This window comes from Ambystoma mexicanum, chromosome 5q (genome assembly GCF_040938575.1).
Source record: "Ambystoma mexicanum isolate Mex_15411 chromosome 5q, UKY_AmexF1_1, whole genome shotgun sequence".
Taxonomy (NCBI): domain Eukaryota; kingdom Metazoa; phylum Chordata; class Amphibia; order Caudata; family Ambystomatidae; genus Ambystoma; species Ambystoma mexicanum.
In genome coordinates, this window is record NC_090933.1 from 721520072 (window position 1) to 721539067 (window position 18996).

General features: G+C 47.5%; 1 protein-coding gene across 2 annotated transcripts in view; it reads left to right on the plus strand.

Moving 5' to 3' along the window:
* Nucleotides 1-345: 345 nt before the first annotated feature.
* KCNB2 (potassium voltage-gated channel subfamily B member 2) overlaps nt 346-18996 on the plus strand; it is a 736266-nt gene continuing 717615 nt past the window's right edge. The window contains exon 1 of one of the 2 annotated variants that reach the window (XM_069621204.1): nt 346-1890. The gene's annotated coding sequence lies outside the window, so the exon portion shown is untranslated. The remainder of the gene's footprint in view (nt 1891-18996) is intronic. The other variant, XM_069621205.1, reaches the window with a different exon arrangement.

The following is an 18996-nucleotide window of genomic DNA, read 5'->3' on the forward strand; positions in this document are numbered from 1 at the left end:
TTGTTTTATTGACAAGCGTTTATGTATAAAGGGGACATCTGGTTGCTATTTGACCATTGTCTGGCAATTGTCTAACGCAGTGTTAAATAGACTGTTTCAGTGGTGGCAGAATCAGCGGACGTGTCGCGCAATCGAAACTGGCGACACTGTCCGCTGCGCTAAGGCAAGACGGCGAGTCGTAAAAGAAGACGAATGGTGCTTTTTCATGTAATGGAGCCAAACGAGTATTGTCCCACTGGGTAAAAACAAATCAGGGAGGCAGACATTTAAATCGCCCAAGCTACTTAACCCCCACCTAGCCTGTGATTTACTAGTATTTACAGAAGGAGATTCGCAGGTAGCCTCGTGCCCTTCCTTAATGGGGCCTCGGTGGGATGACAGCGCTGCAGGGACAGGCAAACCCATCGCGGGTGATATCAGGAAGAGGTGTGCGCGCAAAACCCCGATGCTGTGCTCTTTTAAGGAGAGCGAGGCGGGGGAAATTAGCTTGGCAAATGGCTCATCGCAGGACACAGCTGGGAGGCTAAGCACCAGCAGCCGGCTCTGTCCCAGGCCTGGGAATTTGGCTCTGAAGGCACGAACGAGAGGCACCCCCTGTAATCCGGAATAAGACGCACCGTTTCCAGGGAGCCGTGCGTTTCCTCGCAACCGGTGGGAAGATGACTGCATTGGTTCAAGTGTAGAAAATGAAGCAGGAAATAGACTAGTGTACTGTGGTCCTCTCCTCTGCTCTTCCTGATACTGGCAAAGCTCCCACGGGGACACGCCCACTGCCTTGCCATCACCTCCAAGAATATGAGGCGTCGGGTGTGAGCTGGCATCGCGGTGCCCACCTCTGCCCCGTGCCAGCATCCTCCAGCGTGGAGAAAGGGCCGAAGAATCAGCACATGGCAGGCGAGCCGCCCGAGGGGGGCCATTTCCCCATCTCTAGGCGAGGAAGCCGAGCTCAACCTCCTTGGAGTGACTGAGGAGGGCCCCGGGAAGGACCGGTGACCGCTCTGGCTCCTGGCGCTCCACTCTGCGATAATAAACCTTGCATCGTGACAGACACCGAAGCTCTGGCCGCTGTGTGCAGAGGAGCGGCGGGGAGGGAGCTCCGGGGGTCCTCCCTCGCCGGCTGCCATTGGATATGCGCCTGTTGCCGCTGTGAGCAGAGGCGCTTCTCCTTCCATCTGTGACTGGCGACTCCCGTGTGTGCACCCTGACCGGGGAGGACCACCCGGGGGCGGCCACCTGAGGCGGCATGGGCTAAGACGGACGCGGGGATGGCTTCTTCTGTGCGCTCCCCGCTGCCCCGGGCGGCGTGTGCAGGCTGACCGAGGGATCCGGGCGATCTGCTGCTGTCCTTGGTAGCTGCTCGGCGGAGCCAATCCAATTAGCTCTCAGCTCTAGAGCTCTGAGCCGGCAGCGCCCTGCGCCTCCTCTGCCTGTGAGTGTCTGTGCAGCCGACTGTGCCGTGCCGTGCGGTGTGTCTGTGTGTGTGTGTGTGTGTGCGTGCGTCCGTCCGTGTGTGGACGGTCTCTGCAGCTCCCTCCATGCTCCCTGCTCAGCTCCCTGCCTTCTGCTGCTCCTCCACTCTCCCCCTCGGCGGAACGCAGAGCAGAGCCGTCCACGCCATCAGGGGCAGCGGGGAGCCCACCGGCCCCGTTCCACCACCCCTCCCACCTCCGCACTGATTTATCCTTTACTACCACCCAACAAAAACACACAGGCCGTTCTGTGGAGCTGGAGACCCGGGACATATTTCCGCCGAGGCAGGGATGTAGGATTTAACCCAACGCAGAGGATTCACCCCACAGCATGACCTCCGAGGAGCGCAGTCCCTGAAGGGGGGGAATCCCCGCGCCTCCCCGTGGAGCTCCGGCCCTTGTTTATGCTGAAGGCGTCCAGGTAAGTGGAGGTTTTTTTTTTCTTCTTCACCGAACGGCAGGGGGGTTTCCTTCAAGAATGAATCATCGCCACTTTAGCGCGGCGACGACGGCGTTGGAGCAATGTCCATATGGCAGGGCGGATTTAAGAGAATAGCAATCTTTTGGGATATAATGAATATCGTTAGAGCGATGCGGGGTTGCGCTTGGGGTACACTTTGCACGACCCAGGACCAATGCAGAGCCACAGGAGCAGGCGAGAGGGCAGCCCGTGCGAGCCATGTAAACAGTGCACCGCAAATGCATGTGTGCATGCTTTAAAAACGACCGTCCACACGCCTATTTATTTTAATGTATTTATGTGTCTGTATTTATGAGCGTGTACGGTTATGTGTGAGTAAATATATGCATATAGCCCATGCTCATTTTTATCGAAATATATGTCTGACGTGCATCATGTTTTCAGCCTCGACCCCCTGCACCAGGTGCTGATGTATTGGTAGAGTTCAATCAGACTTTTTTTTGGGGTGTGTGCGGAGCGCCTATAAATCGTCACGTGCAATGCTTTGTATCTGCTGCCCAGCACTTTCGTTCAACCCCCCATTCTAGGGTCCGCGAGAGCCGTCTAATTAAGGCTGTTTTGGAAGGAATTCCTCTCACTCCGCTCCAGTACTTCTGTTGACTTCCACACACCCTGCCCACGCAGAGTGGAGCGGGGAGCACACGGTGCTCCACGTCTGTATGGGCGGCGCGCCTCTTCCGGCTGCCCCTCGGAAGTCACCCTGGTTGGTTTGTGTGACGATTGGCGGAAAGCAGCACCGTGTAGCGTTCCACAAATTCGCCGCTAATGATTTTCTGGCTCCAAGTTCACACAAGTGAAAGCTAGAAATCCAGGTGCTTCACCAAACGGGCTGCGGTAGAGGGGGGCTTCGGGGTTCCCCCCGGAAAGTAAACACAAACCCGAGGCCTGGAACTAACAAGGGCTCCAGGAAGATACAATTCAGTCAATAGTAATCCTGTTCCGCGCCGCGGAAGCGCTGCCAGGGCAAGATTAGAGCAGGGAGAACACAAGCCCTCAGCACAAATGGACAGGCCTCTGAGAACTTCTGCCACCCACTGTCCTGTGTCTGAATAGAAGCAACCAGCTTCCAGTGACCACTGGTGGTCCCCAAGCTAAAGTGGGAAAAAGTGGGTCTGTGGCGGCAGGCGACACGTAGACTGGTGGGTGAGGGGTTTCCAAAGCAAATGGATTTGCTTCAGGATGCTATGGGGGTTTCAGAGGATTAAATTAATGGCAAACTACTCACGCTCCACACAAATATGTTCACACAGAATTCTTGAAAAGAAGAAAGTCCTTATGCATCACAGTGCTTCAATTCTCCACCTAACAGGGACTAGCAATGCTTTGCAAAAAGCAGTCCTACGTGGCCAGTGCAGGGAGATGCATCCACAGTGTGGGACTGCATTGCTCTCAGGTTACACGTTATAGATATTATCTCTCCCCTGCTTACCGTAATATCATGCCGCTCCACCTCCCACAGATACCTTTCAGTTCTAAATAAAGCTTCTGGGTTATCTGAAGGATGGAACTCCCGGGCCTTCGACTTAGAGGCCAACCACTGAGGCAAACCCACTGCAGGGGAGCGGCATTGCCTAACCGGTGCAAGGTTAACCGTGGTGCGGCAAGTGCATTTACGCAAGCAAAGGAGGGCGTGCGCTCAATCACCCACTTTTATAGCCCCCTTTGCTGCATGATATCTGGAGGACATATTTCCCAATGAGTGGGCCCAGAGGCGTTGCTGGGGAGGTGGGGGGGCTAAAGGGGCTATAACCCTGGGTCTTTTGGTTGTAGCCTGGGATAGAAGTTTAGGGGCTACAACAAAAAGGCTAGCTAGCCCCGAGTCCCGACAGTCCAGACATTAGCGTAGCCCAGGATCTTTTCCGGCAAAAACCCTGAGTGGGCCCCAAGCAGGCGAGTCCCTTCTTGTAATGGGATGCAAGGAGGATGTCGTGAATATAGGGCGGTCGTCTCAATTCTGCAGCTGTATGTGTCCTGCACCCCTAGGAAAGGTTATTATTGCTTAACTGATCACAAGGGCTGCCAATGGCAAGGGTAATGAATAGCGGTGCTCAATGCCCTTATCTGATCTGATATGATAGGTTATTTATAAAGCGCGTAATACCCAGAGATTTCTAAGCGCGGACCCAGGGTTGGAACCTGTGTTGCTCCGTGTCGTCTTGCTTCCAAGCCGAGCTAGTTGCCCCTGAGCTATCCTCCCGCTTGCTGCGGGGGAAGTAATGAGGCCCTCTGAGCTAAACTTAAATGTCACCGCCCTTATCCTGCATCCAAACCCCAAATGATGCCAGGGACTTTAGCGCCCATTTACCACGCCATGGTGACGTGAGTGCAAAGCGTTCCTGCATGTGAGATGGAAGTTATGCGTCACTTATATGTCTTCATAGCTGTTGTAAATGGAGCCCACCCCACCCTGGTGCAAAATGTTCCTGTTTCAGTGCATGCGCACAGACACTGCAGCGGGAAAGTGATGTGTGCTGGCAAATGCTGGTGCACCACACAGCTCGAGCGAATGAATGAATGAATGAATGAATGCACACCACACCTGCCCAAAACCGTCCTATTCTGTCTCGAGAGCACCTGAGACAAAATGGCACATTTACTTTATGAAAGAAACAGTGATGTGTTTGCAGCTTCTTTTAATAGGATCCATCAACACACATTTCAGAAATGCACATGTTCCTTGAAAGATTAAACCCATTATGTGTTGGAGGGATCGCCCTTTGGGATTTAGGGTGTTTTTTACTGGGCACGTTGATCTTGCTAGACTGTTGAACCTGCATTGCTAAACTCCGAACTTTTACATTTGTCTCTTTAAACCCCGGAGCGCCATTATCTTCACTTGTGGATTGATCTTAGGGCTATACTCACATAACTTCGTACTAGCATTTTTTAAAGCATTATATCAGTGGGGAGACTACTCATCAACAAACAAATGGGATGTGACGTAGCCAGAAATGATCATATCAAGGTAACATATGCCCATTTCATTAAATTGGCTTTGCATAACCACCAAAATTGCACAGGACAAATGACATTTGCCTTTCATAAAATGAACACACACACACAACACCAAGAGAGGATATTTTCTTCTAATAGTGTTCTTGAAAACGTTAAAAGGTGTGCATGTTTTAAACTCCAAGAACCAATGCAAATGTTTTCCCTGGGACTTGCAGTACCGAAATGGGACATTTCACCTTTAGTTGTTTGTTATTCTTCATCAGGTTACATAGTGCAGTGGGGAAGTGTCCGACCTGCAAACCTGATGACTGCGTTTTGATCCCTGAGGTTGGCTTAAATTAAAAGAGCACATTCAATGTTTCTCATTTTAGCTGGGGGGACTAAGTCCACCCTCTGATTAAAGTGGGGGGGGGGACTTCGACCCCCCGCGTGTGTCCTTGACTTGAGCCCTGATTTCAACATAGCATCCACATACAATTTTCATGCTGCTATCGCTTCCAGTATCAGCCTGTATGCATGTTCTGATAATAATGTGCTTGTGGCGGCCATTCTCCATCGTTTTAACTAACCCCCGTTTTCCAGTTCACTCCAATAACAGTACCCTGAGGTCTCACAGCTGTCGTTAAAGCCCATGCGGCAGCTTGGTAATCTGGTGAGAGCCCACGATCCAGGGTCTGGGAATTTATTCAACTCTCGCGATGAAAGGATGGGATTCCAGCGAAGTGCACTTCTGCTTTCATCCTTCTGAAGGGTTTCTACTTTCATTGAGCAGTAATCGTTTCATGTCCCCCTTTTATTCTGATACTCTGTGGTAGAGTCTGGGTTCAGTGTCTGACTTATGCAAGTGGGACTCCGTCTGCTGTTTCTGCTCACCTATTGGTGGTGGTGTTTGAGCTGTCAGGCTTAGCCCTCAAGAGTGAAAGTGCAGGTTTAAAGTGTAAAGTATAGAGAAACATGTTGTCATAATGAGTACATGTACTATCAAGGAAAGGTTTTACCAACTTTATTCAGGTTGGGTGTATTTAGAATGTTTTCTGTAAAGGAAAAGAACACGTCAATGCCTTTTGACATGTCTGTAGGTTCACACGTTCCACAGTCATCAACAATCACGGTAGTGGTGAAACACTGAGTTCCAGGGATCACTGTGGGTCTTTCACGTTCACATGTGATCATAGCAGTGCTTCACATATACAGTGTCAGCAGAATCACAGAATTGGGATGGTTCCGAATGATTATGATTGGTCATTTATGATTATGATAGGCTATTTATAACGTGCGCAGAGGTTTCTATGCGCAGACCCGGGGATCGAACCTGTGTTGCCCTGTGTCATCTTACTTCCAAGGTGAGTGCGTTGCCCCTGAGCTATTCTTACAAATCTAAGGTTTTAGTCATGCACTGGCTGGTTTGTTTAGTGGGAGATGCTCCCTATGCTGACTGGGTTTAGAATGGGCATAGATGGCCAGTACCTGGTTTTGGAATATGGCTGCCACTTACGTTTCGGATGCCTCTCTCTATGGTTCAATTTCTCACAAGGGAGACTTATACAAGCAGAAGGGAGACGTAGATAAAATAAGCCAAGTATAACCAAAAGCAGACATAGCAATGTGGAAGTTACCTCACAGTGTGTACAGTTCCGCTGTTGTTGGGCCCAGCTGTCACATTATTGTGGTACTACCTTGTGGTTGTGTGCTTCCAGTGGGCTGCTGGTCGTTTTCTTGGGCCAGTTACTCTTGCTGTAGTTTGGGAGCAGTTCCATAGGGCTTGGCACTAGCTGGAACCTCTCGATGTTACTCTTGCATGCAGAAGATGAAGCGGTCCTAGAATGCATCAGAGCTTGTGAAAAGCCATGGAGTGAGTGGCTTGGGAATAGTGTAGCTGTGACGAATAAACTTGTGGGGCACCAATGGTCCAGGGATGAATATCGGTTTCTAAACCATCAATCAGCCCCACACCTCTAGTACACAAGAAGGGATCCGGACAGATTGTAAACACAAGCAAATGATAAACCTCCTTGTCCAATTTTGTTAACGTGGAAGGAACGGCAGGCCTATCTCTGCAAGGTCGTGGATCATTGGTTAGTTGCAACACAGCAAAAATACAATTATTACCCAATGATAAAAGGGACTGTCGAGTTAAGGTTGTATACAAATATCGACTTTATTATTATCACAAAAGACAGTTCTAGCACACTCCAAAATACATCCCACCCTGTAAGGGAATGCAGGAACAGACCGTTTCAAGAAGGAAAAAGGGATGCACTCTGGATACTGAGAGGAGGCTAGTCGGTATAGTAAATAATTGCAACAGTTCAAGGATACTTGGTTTCAACACAAAGGGAGCAATGGGTTGTAAAATGCCACTAGGGCCTTCAGAGAAGGACCAGGGGGACAGAACCAAAATGTACCCTGTGCTTGTAGAAGTTGTTGGTGCCCAACAGTGTAGAGTCGGTTTCAGGGTGCTTTTCAGCTTCTGCGACAGAGTTCAAGATGGGAGACAGCTGCAGGTATCAGGCGGCAGGCAGTTCGGTGAGCGAGGCTGGACAGATGGCTGCAGGCTGGCCTATATAGTGGCTTAGGGTCTGGAATTGTCTGAGTGCTGGTCGGTGGTTGTGAAGCACTGGTCAAGGGGTCTCAAACAGCTTTAGCAACTGTGGCGTAACAACAGTCAGCAGTGCCATCAGTTGCAGACCGAGAGACTCGATTGGCTCCAAAATGTCCTTTCAGGTGGACGTTTGTAGATGCTTGTCGATGCACTCCTGCTAGCTTCTTCACTAGGCTCATGTCGTTCTTTAAGGCAGATGGCCTAAAGCTGAGGAGAGTATTGCAGGCAGCTGCCTTGTCCTTGATTTGGTTCAGAGACTCTCTGGCACTTCCCACATAGGAAGCTTGCTGCATAGCCTAGCAGGGCATGCTGTGTGCTGGCTGGGTTCCACTTCTGGAGCTTGCTGGAGGGTCCTCTGTATTCAGTATCTCAATCCGTTCCCTGGGAGATGTTTAGGGGAGGGTTCTTACTTCTCTGTTGGACATCCTGGTGTTCCTTCACTGGCGGAAGATGCATGGCAGACTGTACCCTCAGCCAGGGTCCAATGCTGAGTTCTTGTTACTCCTTGCAAAGTCGTCAGACGATCTCCCCAAAAGAGGGTCCCAACCCTCTTTTAAAGCCAAATAGGCTACAGTGATTGGTGTAGGCTAAGCATACCTTAATGAGCCAATTCTGGGTCCCCACCAACAATCTCCTGTAAGCATGAGGTCCTAACCAGAGTGCTTTGCAACAGAAAATGTAAATGGGTGAACACATGTAATACTAAGTCCCACACATCTTCCTGTCTGTTGTGGATCAAAGGGTCTCTGGTTAATTAAGCTCTCTGTGGTTTCTGATTAAAGCGGCAGGTCTCCCTTGAAGCTGCAGTGTCATCAGACTTTCTGGCTTCTGAAAACCACATTCTCGCACCTTCTGAATGGGGTCACCTTGCGGCGATGACTACTGTAAACAGCTGTCCCAGACATGACAATTCACTGCCCTTGATACCGAGAGGTGTGAGCTGGCTTCAGGCTGACAGAGTGCATATCCAAGGTTGTTGGGGTTTCCTGTCTCCTTTGTTAACCTCTGCAGCCAGACCCCATGTGGGCCTGTTTGAAGTACACTCTATGCGTATGTTAATTATGTTAATTGCTGCCACCATCTGCAGAGGTAAACAAACAGACAGAGTGGATCCATGGAGCCTTTGATGGTATGGCGGGCCATGGCAGAGGGAAGGTCCCCCCTTTTTAGGTGACATTGTGTAATCCTGGATGTCATATCCCAACTAAATATGACAGGGGGACTGTGACAAATCAACTTCCGGGGCACCAGTGGTCCAAGGATGAAAATCGGTTTCTAAACCATCAATGAACCCCACACCTCTAGTACACCAGAAGGGATCTGAACAGATTGCAATACAAGTGAATTATAAGACCTCTTTGTCCAATTTTGGTAAAGTGGACGGAACGGCAGGCTTATCTCCCAAAGGTCGTGCATCGTTGGTTAGTTGCAACACAGCGAAAATACAATTATTACCCAATGATAAAAGGGACTGTCCAGTCAATGCTGTTTAAATATATCTACTGTTTTATTACTACAACAGACAGTTCTAGCACACTACAAATATGACCACCCTGTAAAGGAACACAGAGAACAGACAGTTTCACAAAGGAAAGGGATGCACTCTGGATACTGACAGGAGGGTAGTTGGTAAAGTAATCAGTCTTACTGTTCAAGATTCTTCGGTTCCAGCACCAAGGGGGCAAAGGATGGTAACTGTCTCTAGAGGCCTTCGGAGAAGGACCAGGGGGGCAGAACCACGATGTACCTGATGCTGACAACAGCATTGAGGCGGTTCCAAGGTGCTTCACAGCCCTTAAGACAGATGTCTGCAGGATGTCCAGCGCTATGGTTCGGGGGCAAGAATCGTTCCTCTGTGCTTGTTAGTGGATCTAGAAAGCTGGTCGATGTGGCTCGAACGGCTCTTGTGACTGCAGCCTGATAACAGTCATCGGTTCAGCCGAATGCAGTTCGAGGACTTGACTGCCTCAAAAATGTCCTTAAAAGATGCATGCTGGATGATGCTTGTGTGGCACTCCTCCTAGCTTCTTCGCAGGGCTCGTATCATCTTTTCAAGGTGGGCGGCCCAAAGCTCAGGAGAGTGATTGCAGGCAATGGCCCACCTGGGAAGCTTGCTGGCAGAACCTAGCAGGGCACGCTGTGTGATGGCTGGGTACCGGTTCTGGAGCGGCTAGATGGGTCCTCTGAGTCTTGTATCTCCCTCTGTACCCTGGGAGATGTTTAAGGGAGGGATCTTGATTCCCTCTTGGAATTCCTGGCCTTCCTTCACTGGTGGACGATGTAAGGTAGACTGTACCTTCAGCAAGGGTCCAAATGAGTCCTTCTTACTCCTTTCAAAAGTCGTCGGATGATCTGCCAAGTGAGGGGTACAGCCCTCTCTTAAAGCCAAATGGGCCCCAGTAATTGGTACAGCCTAAGCCCACCTTAATGAACCAATCTTGCGTCCCCACCAACAATCTTCTGTTATGCATGAGGTTAGGACCAGAGTGCTCTGCAAAAGGACAAGCAAGGGGTGACAACATGTACCTAAGTCCCACCCATCTTCCTGTCTGTTGTAGATCAAGGGTCTCTCTGGTTAACAGAGCCCTCTGTGACTCTTGATTAAAGCACAGGTCTCCCTTGAAGTTTGTGGTGGGAGCAGACTTCCTGACTCTCCCAAATCACATCCGTTGTCCCTCTGAAAGGGGTCTGCTCTGAATGTGACACCTGTGGTAACTGGTGGACCTATACAGGCCATTCACTGCCTTTCATAGAGGGACGTGGGAACTAGCTCCAAGCTGACACATTGCATACCAAAGGGGTGTCAGTCCACCCTTCCTGTTGTCACTTCTGGCAACCAAGCCTCTCAGGCTTGCTTCAATTATCTCCTTAGTATGCACTGCCACCAGCCGAATTAGTCAGAAGGAATGCAGATCCATGGAGCCTTTGATATTTAAATTAGGGTGCCCATGACTGGAGGAAGGTGTGCCTTCCCCCCTACTTGAGATGCGTTGATGTATCCAGAGCTGTCACATTCCAGCTGAATATTACAGGGGAAAACAGTGCCTGTAGGCTGTGCATTCCCGGAGTGCATGTAGCTATGTGTTTTGAGTGGAAGCAGATAAAATGGGTGCGGAATGGCCACACACATTTTGGAGTCTAATCTCCCATCATTCATTTTTATTTATCAAAAAGCCCAGGCGAGCGCACTCTCCCCGTGTGGATGGTTGAATTCCACACAGGGACTGCGCATGGATTACATGGGCCTATGTGTATGTCATGCAGTGAGCATATGAAAATGTGCGCGGATTAGCCCCACACATTTTCTGGAGGTTAATCTACTATCCTTCATTTTCTTTTAAAATTTCAAAATAAAATTGGCGAGCGCCCATTGGCTGTGCGGATGGTCGAATTCCTCACAGTAGCCTCTACAGTTCATTAGAGAACAAGAAACTTTGATACTAAGACATCTAGCAGTGGTGGCAAAGACCAGGTAGAACTATTAATTGTAGTCAGAAGTAGGTTTCATATCTAAAGGTTTCTCTCTCTGTCAAAAGAGGGGATTCTTGGTTCACAAATGTCTTCTTCAGCAACATTCAGGCCATGGCTGTGACTGTCTATGGCAAGCAGGGGTAATGGCAGCTGATGAGACTCCATCCTAGCCGTTCCTTTCAAAATGGAAGTCTGGCCCTTTTCCGCATAAAGAACGCTTAGCAAATCTTGCATCTCATTTCACTCCATTTTAAGGGATGCATCTACTTCAACACAGACGACTTTCAATGGAGCAGCACCTACTCTTTCATAGCTACTTGAGGTAAGAGTTGTGGGCTCAGGTCACATTCACGGCATTGTCTTCACTCACATTTTCTGGCAGCCGCCCAGTTAATGGTAGTTGTTCCTGGGTAAAAGCTCAGGAAGAAATGCATTCACATCCCTGTTCTACAGACTAGGACTTGTTTCACAGTGACTTTTGTAAATCCCAGCTAGGCATGTAATGAGCCTATGTGGCCACATTCATGTCTCACACAGATTGTAGGAACACTGCCCGAATGCAGGACACTGTCCTGGAGTGTATAGGGAGGGTGCCTTTGAAATTGATAACAGGGGCTCACAAACAATGGATACCCTAAAGTCAGCCAGGTGTGGGTATTGACCTGGGTAACCTATGATGCATTGTGTGTTCCCTTGAGAACCTATCATCCTTGAGCAGACACACAGGGGTGAACTGGGAACCGAAAGAGGCCCTGGAAATAATGTTCAATGTGGCCCCATAGTACAGATGTTCAGCAAGCCCAACCCTTTTCATATGGGAACATTTGGAAATACCACACAGGAGAGGCCCAGGGTGCAGAGGCCTAGCGGGAAAACTCCAGAGCTCCCTTCTGGAATGTTATCCCTGTTGAGCTCTAGGGTTAAGTCTGGACAATAAAAAGTTATCAACCGGTTAGTGAAAAACAAAAAAGTTACAGGGACGCTGGAATAGGGTCACAACTTAGGGCTTTCCTCCTTTTATTGCTTCACAGGGAGAATACCCACTTCAAACCAGTCTATTTTAACATTGCATTTCATTTTGCTGTATTGTTAACTTTAAGACCAGTTGTATGACCGACACTTTGTCAATCTCTAGCAATTGTATGCATGGTTGTGTTACCTTCTGCTCTGCAGAGACTAACCCTAGCTTCTATCTCAGTATCAGTGGCTGCCCCAATATATGCAGAAACCTCTGTTATGCATTTGAGCTGCACTACTGTCTTTCACACATTTTAGTGTTCGTCCCAATCTCTGCATCCGACCTCGGTTATGCAAGTGGGCTACAATACTGGCTTCATCCCATTGAATACGAGTTCCAAAACTGCATTGTCATTAGATCTAGCTCCTGGTAGATGCTGTAAGAAACAATAGAATTTCTCAAATCAAAGGCTTGGCAATTTCGGCGTGGTAACCATGCATGCACTTTCATAGTGAACATCGTAGTTCCAGGTGGTAATTAATATTTGCACCTCTGCCATTCTTGGACATTTAGTGACGCTGTATTGTGACATAAAAACCCGTTGTTGCTGTTGTGTGGTGGCACTAATGCACTCAGCGACCTCCCACTAGTCATGGGTGCTTTGAAGCAGTATGTTCTTATTGTATAAGCGCCAAACAGGTAAACAATAAATAAATAAATAAATATAGTAGGTAGGTTATACTTTTTTAAAGTTAGTATAAGATATTTTCAGTTCTGATTTGTGCCTCTCTCCCCTTCTTGCAGCAGAACGAGTGGAAAAACATGAACTACAGTTCCTTACCCAGGAAAAGAAGGAACAGATGTGTGCTTGGTCAGTGCTGGTCATTGGGCTGGATTTTCACATGATCTGAGAACTGGCCAAAAAATGTCTTGCAGAATCTCGGATTTGGGAAATCTTTTTGCAGCCTTCAAGGGCTTCAGTGTTTTTGACCCGCTTAAATGTTTTGCTGGATTCAAAACCACAAGACCACCTGTCACCCGGTCAGGGTGGATGTGAAATTGCCTGTTACGATAGTGTTCTGCAGAAGACAATACTTAACTGCAGTCTTTTAAGGCTTACAATGTGTGCACCTGTTCAACTTTGCTTGCAACATTATAGGAAATGAAAGGTTCCCCTCAAAGATTATTTTCTAGGTTGCTCATGATCAACCTCTCCTGGAAGACACATTTGTAACTGTGTTGGCGGGTGAGAAAAATGTTCCCCCTACTGCAACCACCTCCATTGCCCCCTCCACCTCATGCAGTGTCGCTGTGGGTGGGATCCCACAGTAAATAATGTCAATTTCCAGGACTGTGCATGGTGTCTGTGAGCTGTTATTTTAGTAAACAAAAGCTTCATCTCAACTTTCCTCAAACACCATGCTGCCCCATCATCCCCCCCACCTGTGTTCAAACCTGAGGTGTGCTGCTCCTGCGGCCATGGAGTTGCAATGAGCAAGAGCATGACTTCCTGCGGCCGCATTATCTAACATTTGAAAGGGTGTTCAAAAAAGGGAGCGCATGCTTAGATCATATGGAATGCAACAAACTGGTTTTGCTACAATCCTTATTTGATTTGATGTATTTATAATGTACGAACCTGACAAACTTAATCGTATTTTGGCACAGCTGACTCATCAGAAACAAAATAATAATCATATAAAAGCATAATCATCAGAGTTCAACTCATATACAATGGGTAGGGTTTCTACCCGATCCATACCATACATCACCTGTGAACGGCAAGCTTCATTTGAATAAACATGTCTTTAACCGTTTTCCGAAACAGACTCAGTCATTTGATTGCTCGAATCTCTGTAGGAAGTTTGTTCCAGATTCTAGGTCCATAGACCGTAAAACTTCGGTTGCCCCTGGACATGCAGGATGAAGATGGAATACTTAATAACAGTTCACCCCGGACCGGAGCGAATGAGATGGACAATATCTATGAATCTTGTCTGCCAGATAGACCGGAGCCAGATTGTTAAGGCATTTGAAAATAAGACACAGCACTTCAAAATCAATCCTGTCCCTTACAGATAGCCAATGCAGGGACCGGCAGGATCCTGTAATAAAGTCAAACGTCTTTGCTCCCACCACCAGTCTCACTGCCGCATTCCGAGTTCTTTGCAGTCTTTGGCACTGCTCAAGTGGAATTCCTGCAAGCAGGCTATTGCCGTAGTCTAATTGAGCATTTGCTAATACTGCGACCACTGCAGCCTGCTTGTCCTATGGTACAAAAGGCATTGGCTGATGCTGAAGCACGGACTGCACCTTGGCACTCACATGAGCCTCACTGCTCAGGTTCTCTGCCCATATGCAGTCCAAACACTTAATCTTGGTGGCTGATGGAAGATCCGTTCCCAAAAAGTGAGGTGTCTGAGGGCAGTTAACTGCTCCGAAGAGATGTTGCGGGCCACGAGTGGTCACCTCTGTTTTCTTGCCGTTAAGCTGTTCGTGAATACCCTCAATGTTTCTTTTAAAGAATACATTGTGAGCATTAGCCTGTAGTAAAGATGCCTCAGAGGGAATAGAGGCACAAGTTGGAGAGCAAAAATGAGAAATGATGTTCTCTTGACTGATTGTCTGCATCGAGAATTGTTTTATGCAGAAAATCAGCGTTGGCTCAAAAAATTGCTACTTTATTCTCTTTCAAAACATGTTTGACCTTGGCAGTTCTCGAAGGTGATTAATTCTCCATTTCTGTTCCTGGACTCTCAACTGTCTATGTAGTGCCCTGCGAGTACCAGGGATTAGATGGCTTCATACTTTAAAGGGGGCCATCCTACCACAGATATTACCCGTCACTTCTGCTCCTTTCCCAAAGAAAGTGTCACAGTCCACTGACAGATCAAACTCGTGCAATACTTTTCCAAATTCCATTCCAGATATTGTATCCAGATCTTTGGTGCTACGGTACATGAACGCACTCGTAGCGGACTGAGGGCACTTCTCCTTGTTACGTTGACAAAATAGGAACATCCTGCCAAATGATCCAAACAGGAGATGGGCACTGTATCAGTCAGGGAGATGCTTGATCCCCTTACTAAAAGTAGGTCCACGCAATGTCTCTGCGAGTTTGTCGCAGCGACCCCTAGTGGCTTCATGTTGTGATTGCCCAGTATACTCCAAAGCTCTCTTGGGGATGGGTCGGCTTATCATTGAAAATGTTTGCACTAGAGAAAACACTTATCCGATTGTGTGTTGTATGATGCTTGCTGCATAACATACACCTTTCTTGCCCTAGTGAAAAACTTTTTAGATAATACTGATTGGGCCTAGACTTATTTGCTCCGTTCCATATTATCTAAGCGGCGGAATTGGTGTTAAATGTATGTGTTCCGTTTTCTTGCACATGGGCAAAGTTTTGATAATCTGGCCCCTAAGGGATATTTCTCACTGCCCGCGCTACTGATGTACCACCTGACGTACAGCCCCCGGCCCAACTCCCAATCGCCGCAGCTGGATGCTGACGCGCAGTCCCAAATTGACAGACTGTATGTGTGGGGCACAGTCCCTAGAGGTGCCAAACTAAAAATCATCCCCAGGTTGTGTGCCAGAAATGAAGACGCTTGTTTTGATAGCATCAGATTTGGTGAGCCAGTATGTCCTCAATAAATACTGACAATCATTTAAAAATGCAAATGTTAAGAATACATGTTCTTTCCATTATGCTTATATACTCTGTCAGCTCGCTGAAACTGCCAGCAAAAGTGTCATTATGTGCCTGCTCTCATCTGTGCCACCTTAATAAAAACTAAAAACAAACACGAGAGGAAAGCAATTGATTTAAATGGGAACATCGTATTTGCAGTTTATACATTATTTCAAATAAAGGAGTATTATCAGAGGAACATCCTCCTCGTCTTGCAGGCATGTCACCCCTGCCATTGCTGGACTGCTGGGATACAGACAGCTGAGCGGGGGGATTGCAATGAGATCACATGTGTGTGCTGTCTCAGCAGAAGTCGTTTAGTCAGAGCTCGCCCATACTCTAATATAGAAGAGTTGCAATACTACAAGACTGCACCAGCTGTTGAATACCTGCATGGCCTACTTACATTGGTAAGCTTGAATTCTTATGACACATGGCTGTGTTGTGTATAGCTTGGGCAATACATAATTGCATTGTCTGAACAGTGCAGTGTGCAGTTATCACTACCACCTGGCACAGCTCCATTATGTGATGTGCAGCCCAGGCCAGGTTGCATTCTATGTGTGCTGAGACATTTTGCTGGAGACACATATCGCAGAGAATGCTGACAAAATGCCACCTTGCACAATGAAATAATGTGCTTCAGAAGATGCTACGCTTTCATTAATGGGTTCACCAGCGCTTCGGCGAAGGTAGAACCAGTCAAAGACTGTACCCCAACCAATAGGTCCCCTGCGCTGCCCCCACATATGATGTGGTGCTGGGGCACCGCTGCATACACATAGATGATGTAACCCGTCTTAATGCACATGTAGGGACATAACCAGAAACTAGCTCAACAGGAGAACACCACTTCCCTGGGAGGCCACCAGAATCTGATGTATCACTTTGACACCCCTCTCTCCACTACCACCTATAACCTAGCAAAGTTTATGAAACCCCTCCGACGCTTTAAACTTTGGTGAGCCATATGCCCGTTCAGAATAACGGTGCACGGTGACTATTAAGCTCTGTGTTTCTGAGAGGATGGTAGAGCTCATTTGCATGGCGCTACCCAACATGCGGAAGAGCTCTGGCAACTGCAATCAATGGGCTGGAACACCATGTCTGTTGATTTCGGTTCTAATCTATGGGATTCTACCCAGTGAAATACAGGCTCAAGTTATTTCATATCTGAATGGCGGGAAAGATGAGAGGTTGTTGGGTTTCCGGTGAATTCTCGGCAGGTTCTAAGTTTACGTTTGATACAAGCAGCGTTTGTTTGGAGAAGGTACATTTGAACACGCCTCAGGGCCAATCAGAGAGCTGGGTGATGTTCACGGACATCGTATGTGGCCACTGGTCAATGGAAAAACGTGAGCTGTGTCAAAACATTTCGCTAACTGTGCCCTAGTCCATAAATATTGCAGTAAAACATATTCAGAAACACACCATTACACTTGCCAAACAAATTAAACAATCTTTTGAGGATGTGAGCGGTGATGAGGATGGGATGGGATATTTATTTATTTAATATGTATTAACTGCCTGCATCCCATATGCAAAAAGGCACACATAATGGACAAAGATAGCAACAGACCTCCATAACCAAGTACACAAAACAAAAAACACCCGCTTAGACATTTAGAGATAGCAGATCATATTTACATTAAATGTCCCACCAGTTAAGGGACCAGATTTAAGTGAAGAAATAAGTCTTCAGGGCCCTTTTAAAGACTAGCAGTGAATGTATTTCTATAAGGTCAGGCGGTAAGCTGTTCCAGAGACAAGGAGCTATGGAATCAAAAGCCAAACTCCCAGCTGTTACAAGTTTAGCTCGTGGTTTATGCAATGATTGGCTCAGGCTGAATGGGGACAAGACAGAGGTTTTGGTGGTGGGTCCTCATTCCGCTGCTTCTCGTTGCACCCCTGACTTTTGGCCTGCTTCCCATGGCTGTTTCTATGCCTTGTAACGATGGTGAAGGATCTTGGCATTACATTTTCAGCTTCACTGTCATTAGAAGTTGAGGTTGCAGCTGTCTGTCAGTCTGGACATTTTAGATAAAAGCTTTAGTGTAAAATCTTATTTTTTATCCCTGTCAGTTCCATGCCCCTGTGGTGGCCTCCATTGTCCTGATCTGTGTTGACTACTGCAACTGGCTCTTCTGAGCTCAGCCCCAATATCTGCTATGGCGGCTCCAAGTTGGACAAAACACTGCAACATGGGCTGTGATTTGTGTCCTGATTGCTTCCCACATCTCTCCCACTCTGCCAACTTCACCGGCTCCCGATTGGTAAACGGGTCCAGTTTAAGTCCCTGTGTAGTGTGGACAGGGCTTTCTATAGCTCTGGGGCAGAGTATCTGTAGCAGAAATGTCACCTGCATGTTTGCTGTCACTCCCTCCGATCTCAGGACAGTGCTGTTATCCAAGTGCCTAGGCTTTGACTGTCGTGTGTTGGTGGTTGCGCCTTTTCTATGGCAACTGCCAAATTGTGTAATTCCCTGCCTTTGTGGCTCCAAATCACAAAGCCTGTTGTTTTGTCGAGCCCTAAAGACTTTTTTCTTTTTTAGACTCGGTTTGCTTTGTTGGTCGCTGGACTTAGCGCCAATATGCCCATTTGGTGAACGCTGCACTCAATAAATAATTTTAGCATAGCATAACATTTAACCAGCAGGTTGGAATTATAAGATCGCAATACGTGAAGACTGGGTGTGGGAACTAATCTGGCTTTCAGATAAATGGGAGCATTCCCGTACAGACAATTGTGGGTGATAGCAATGAGCCGAAAAGCAAGACGCTCCCTACTGCAAGCCAGTGAAGAGCAGAACGACCGTCACTGATGTGATCTCTGCATTTAAGTTGGTTGACAATTCTGAAAGCACTATTCTGTAACGTCTGAAGTTTGGCTATGATACCCAGAGAAGAGCCAAGTAAAAGGCTGTCACAATAATCCAGTTTTGCCCCAATAATGGGTTGTGCAGAAAAAGCCCAATATGAGGTCTTTTGTCTTCTCTGATGTCCATGAACATCTCCGAAGTTCAGGGATGGACATCTTGCGTATGTGTGCAATACAGGGTCGGTGAACAGCAGTTTTAGGCAGCTTTTTACTTGACACTGTTCAACAAAACTGCATGAAATCTTGCAATAACAGTGTAGGATGTTGTTGCAAAGTGTGGTGCTGTTACCTCAAGAGGGGGCACATTTAGGGGGGGTCGCAAGACATCGGTATGCGCTACAAAAAAATGTGGTTGTTAAAGAAGGTTCATAATCGTTTCATATATGTTAAAAGAGGAATTATTCATAAATTATATGCAGAAATGCAACATCACAAAACATTTTCACTTCTAAAAACGCTTGAAAGTCACTGAAAAAACATTGTTAAGGG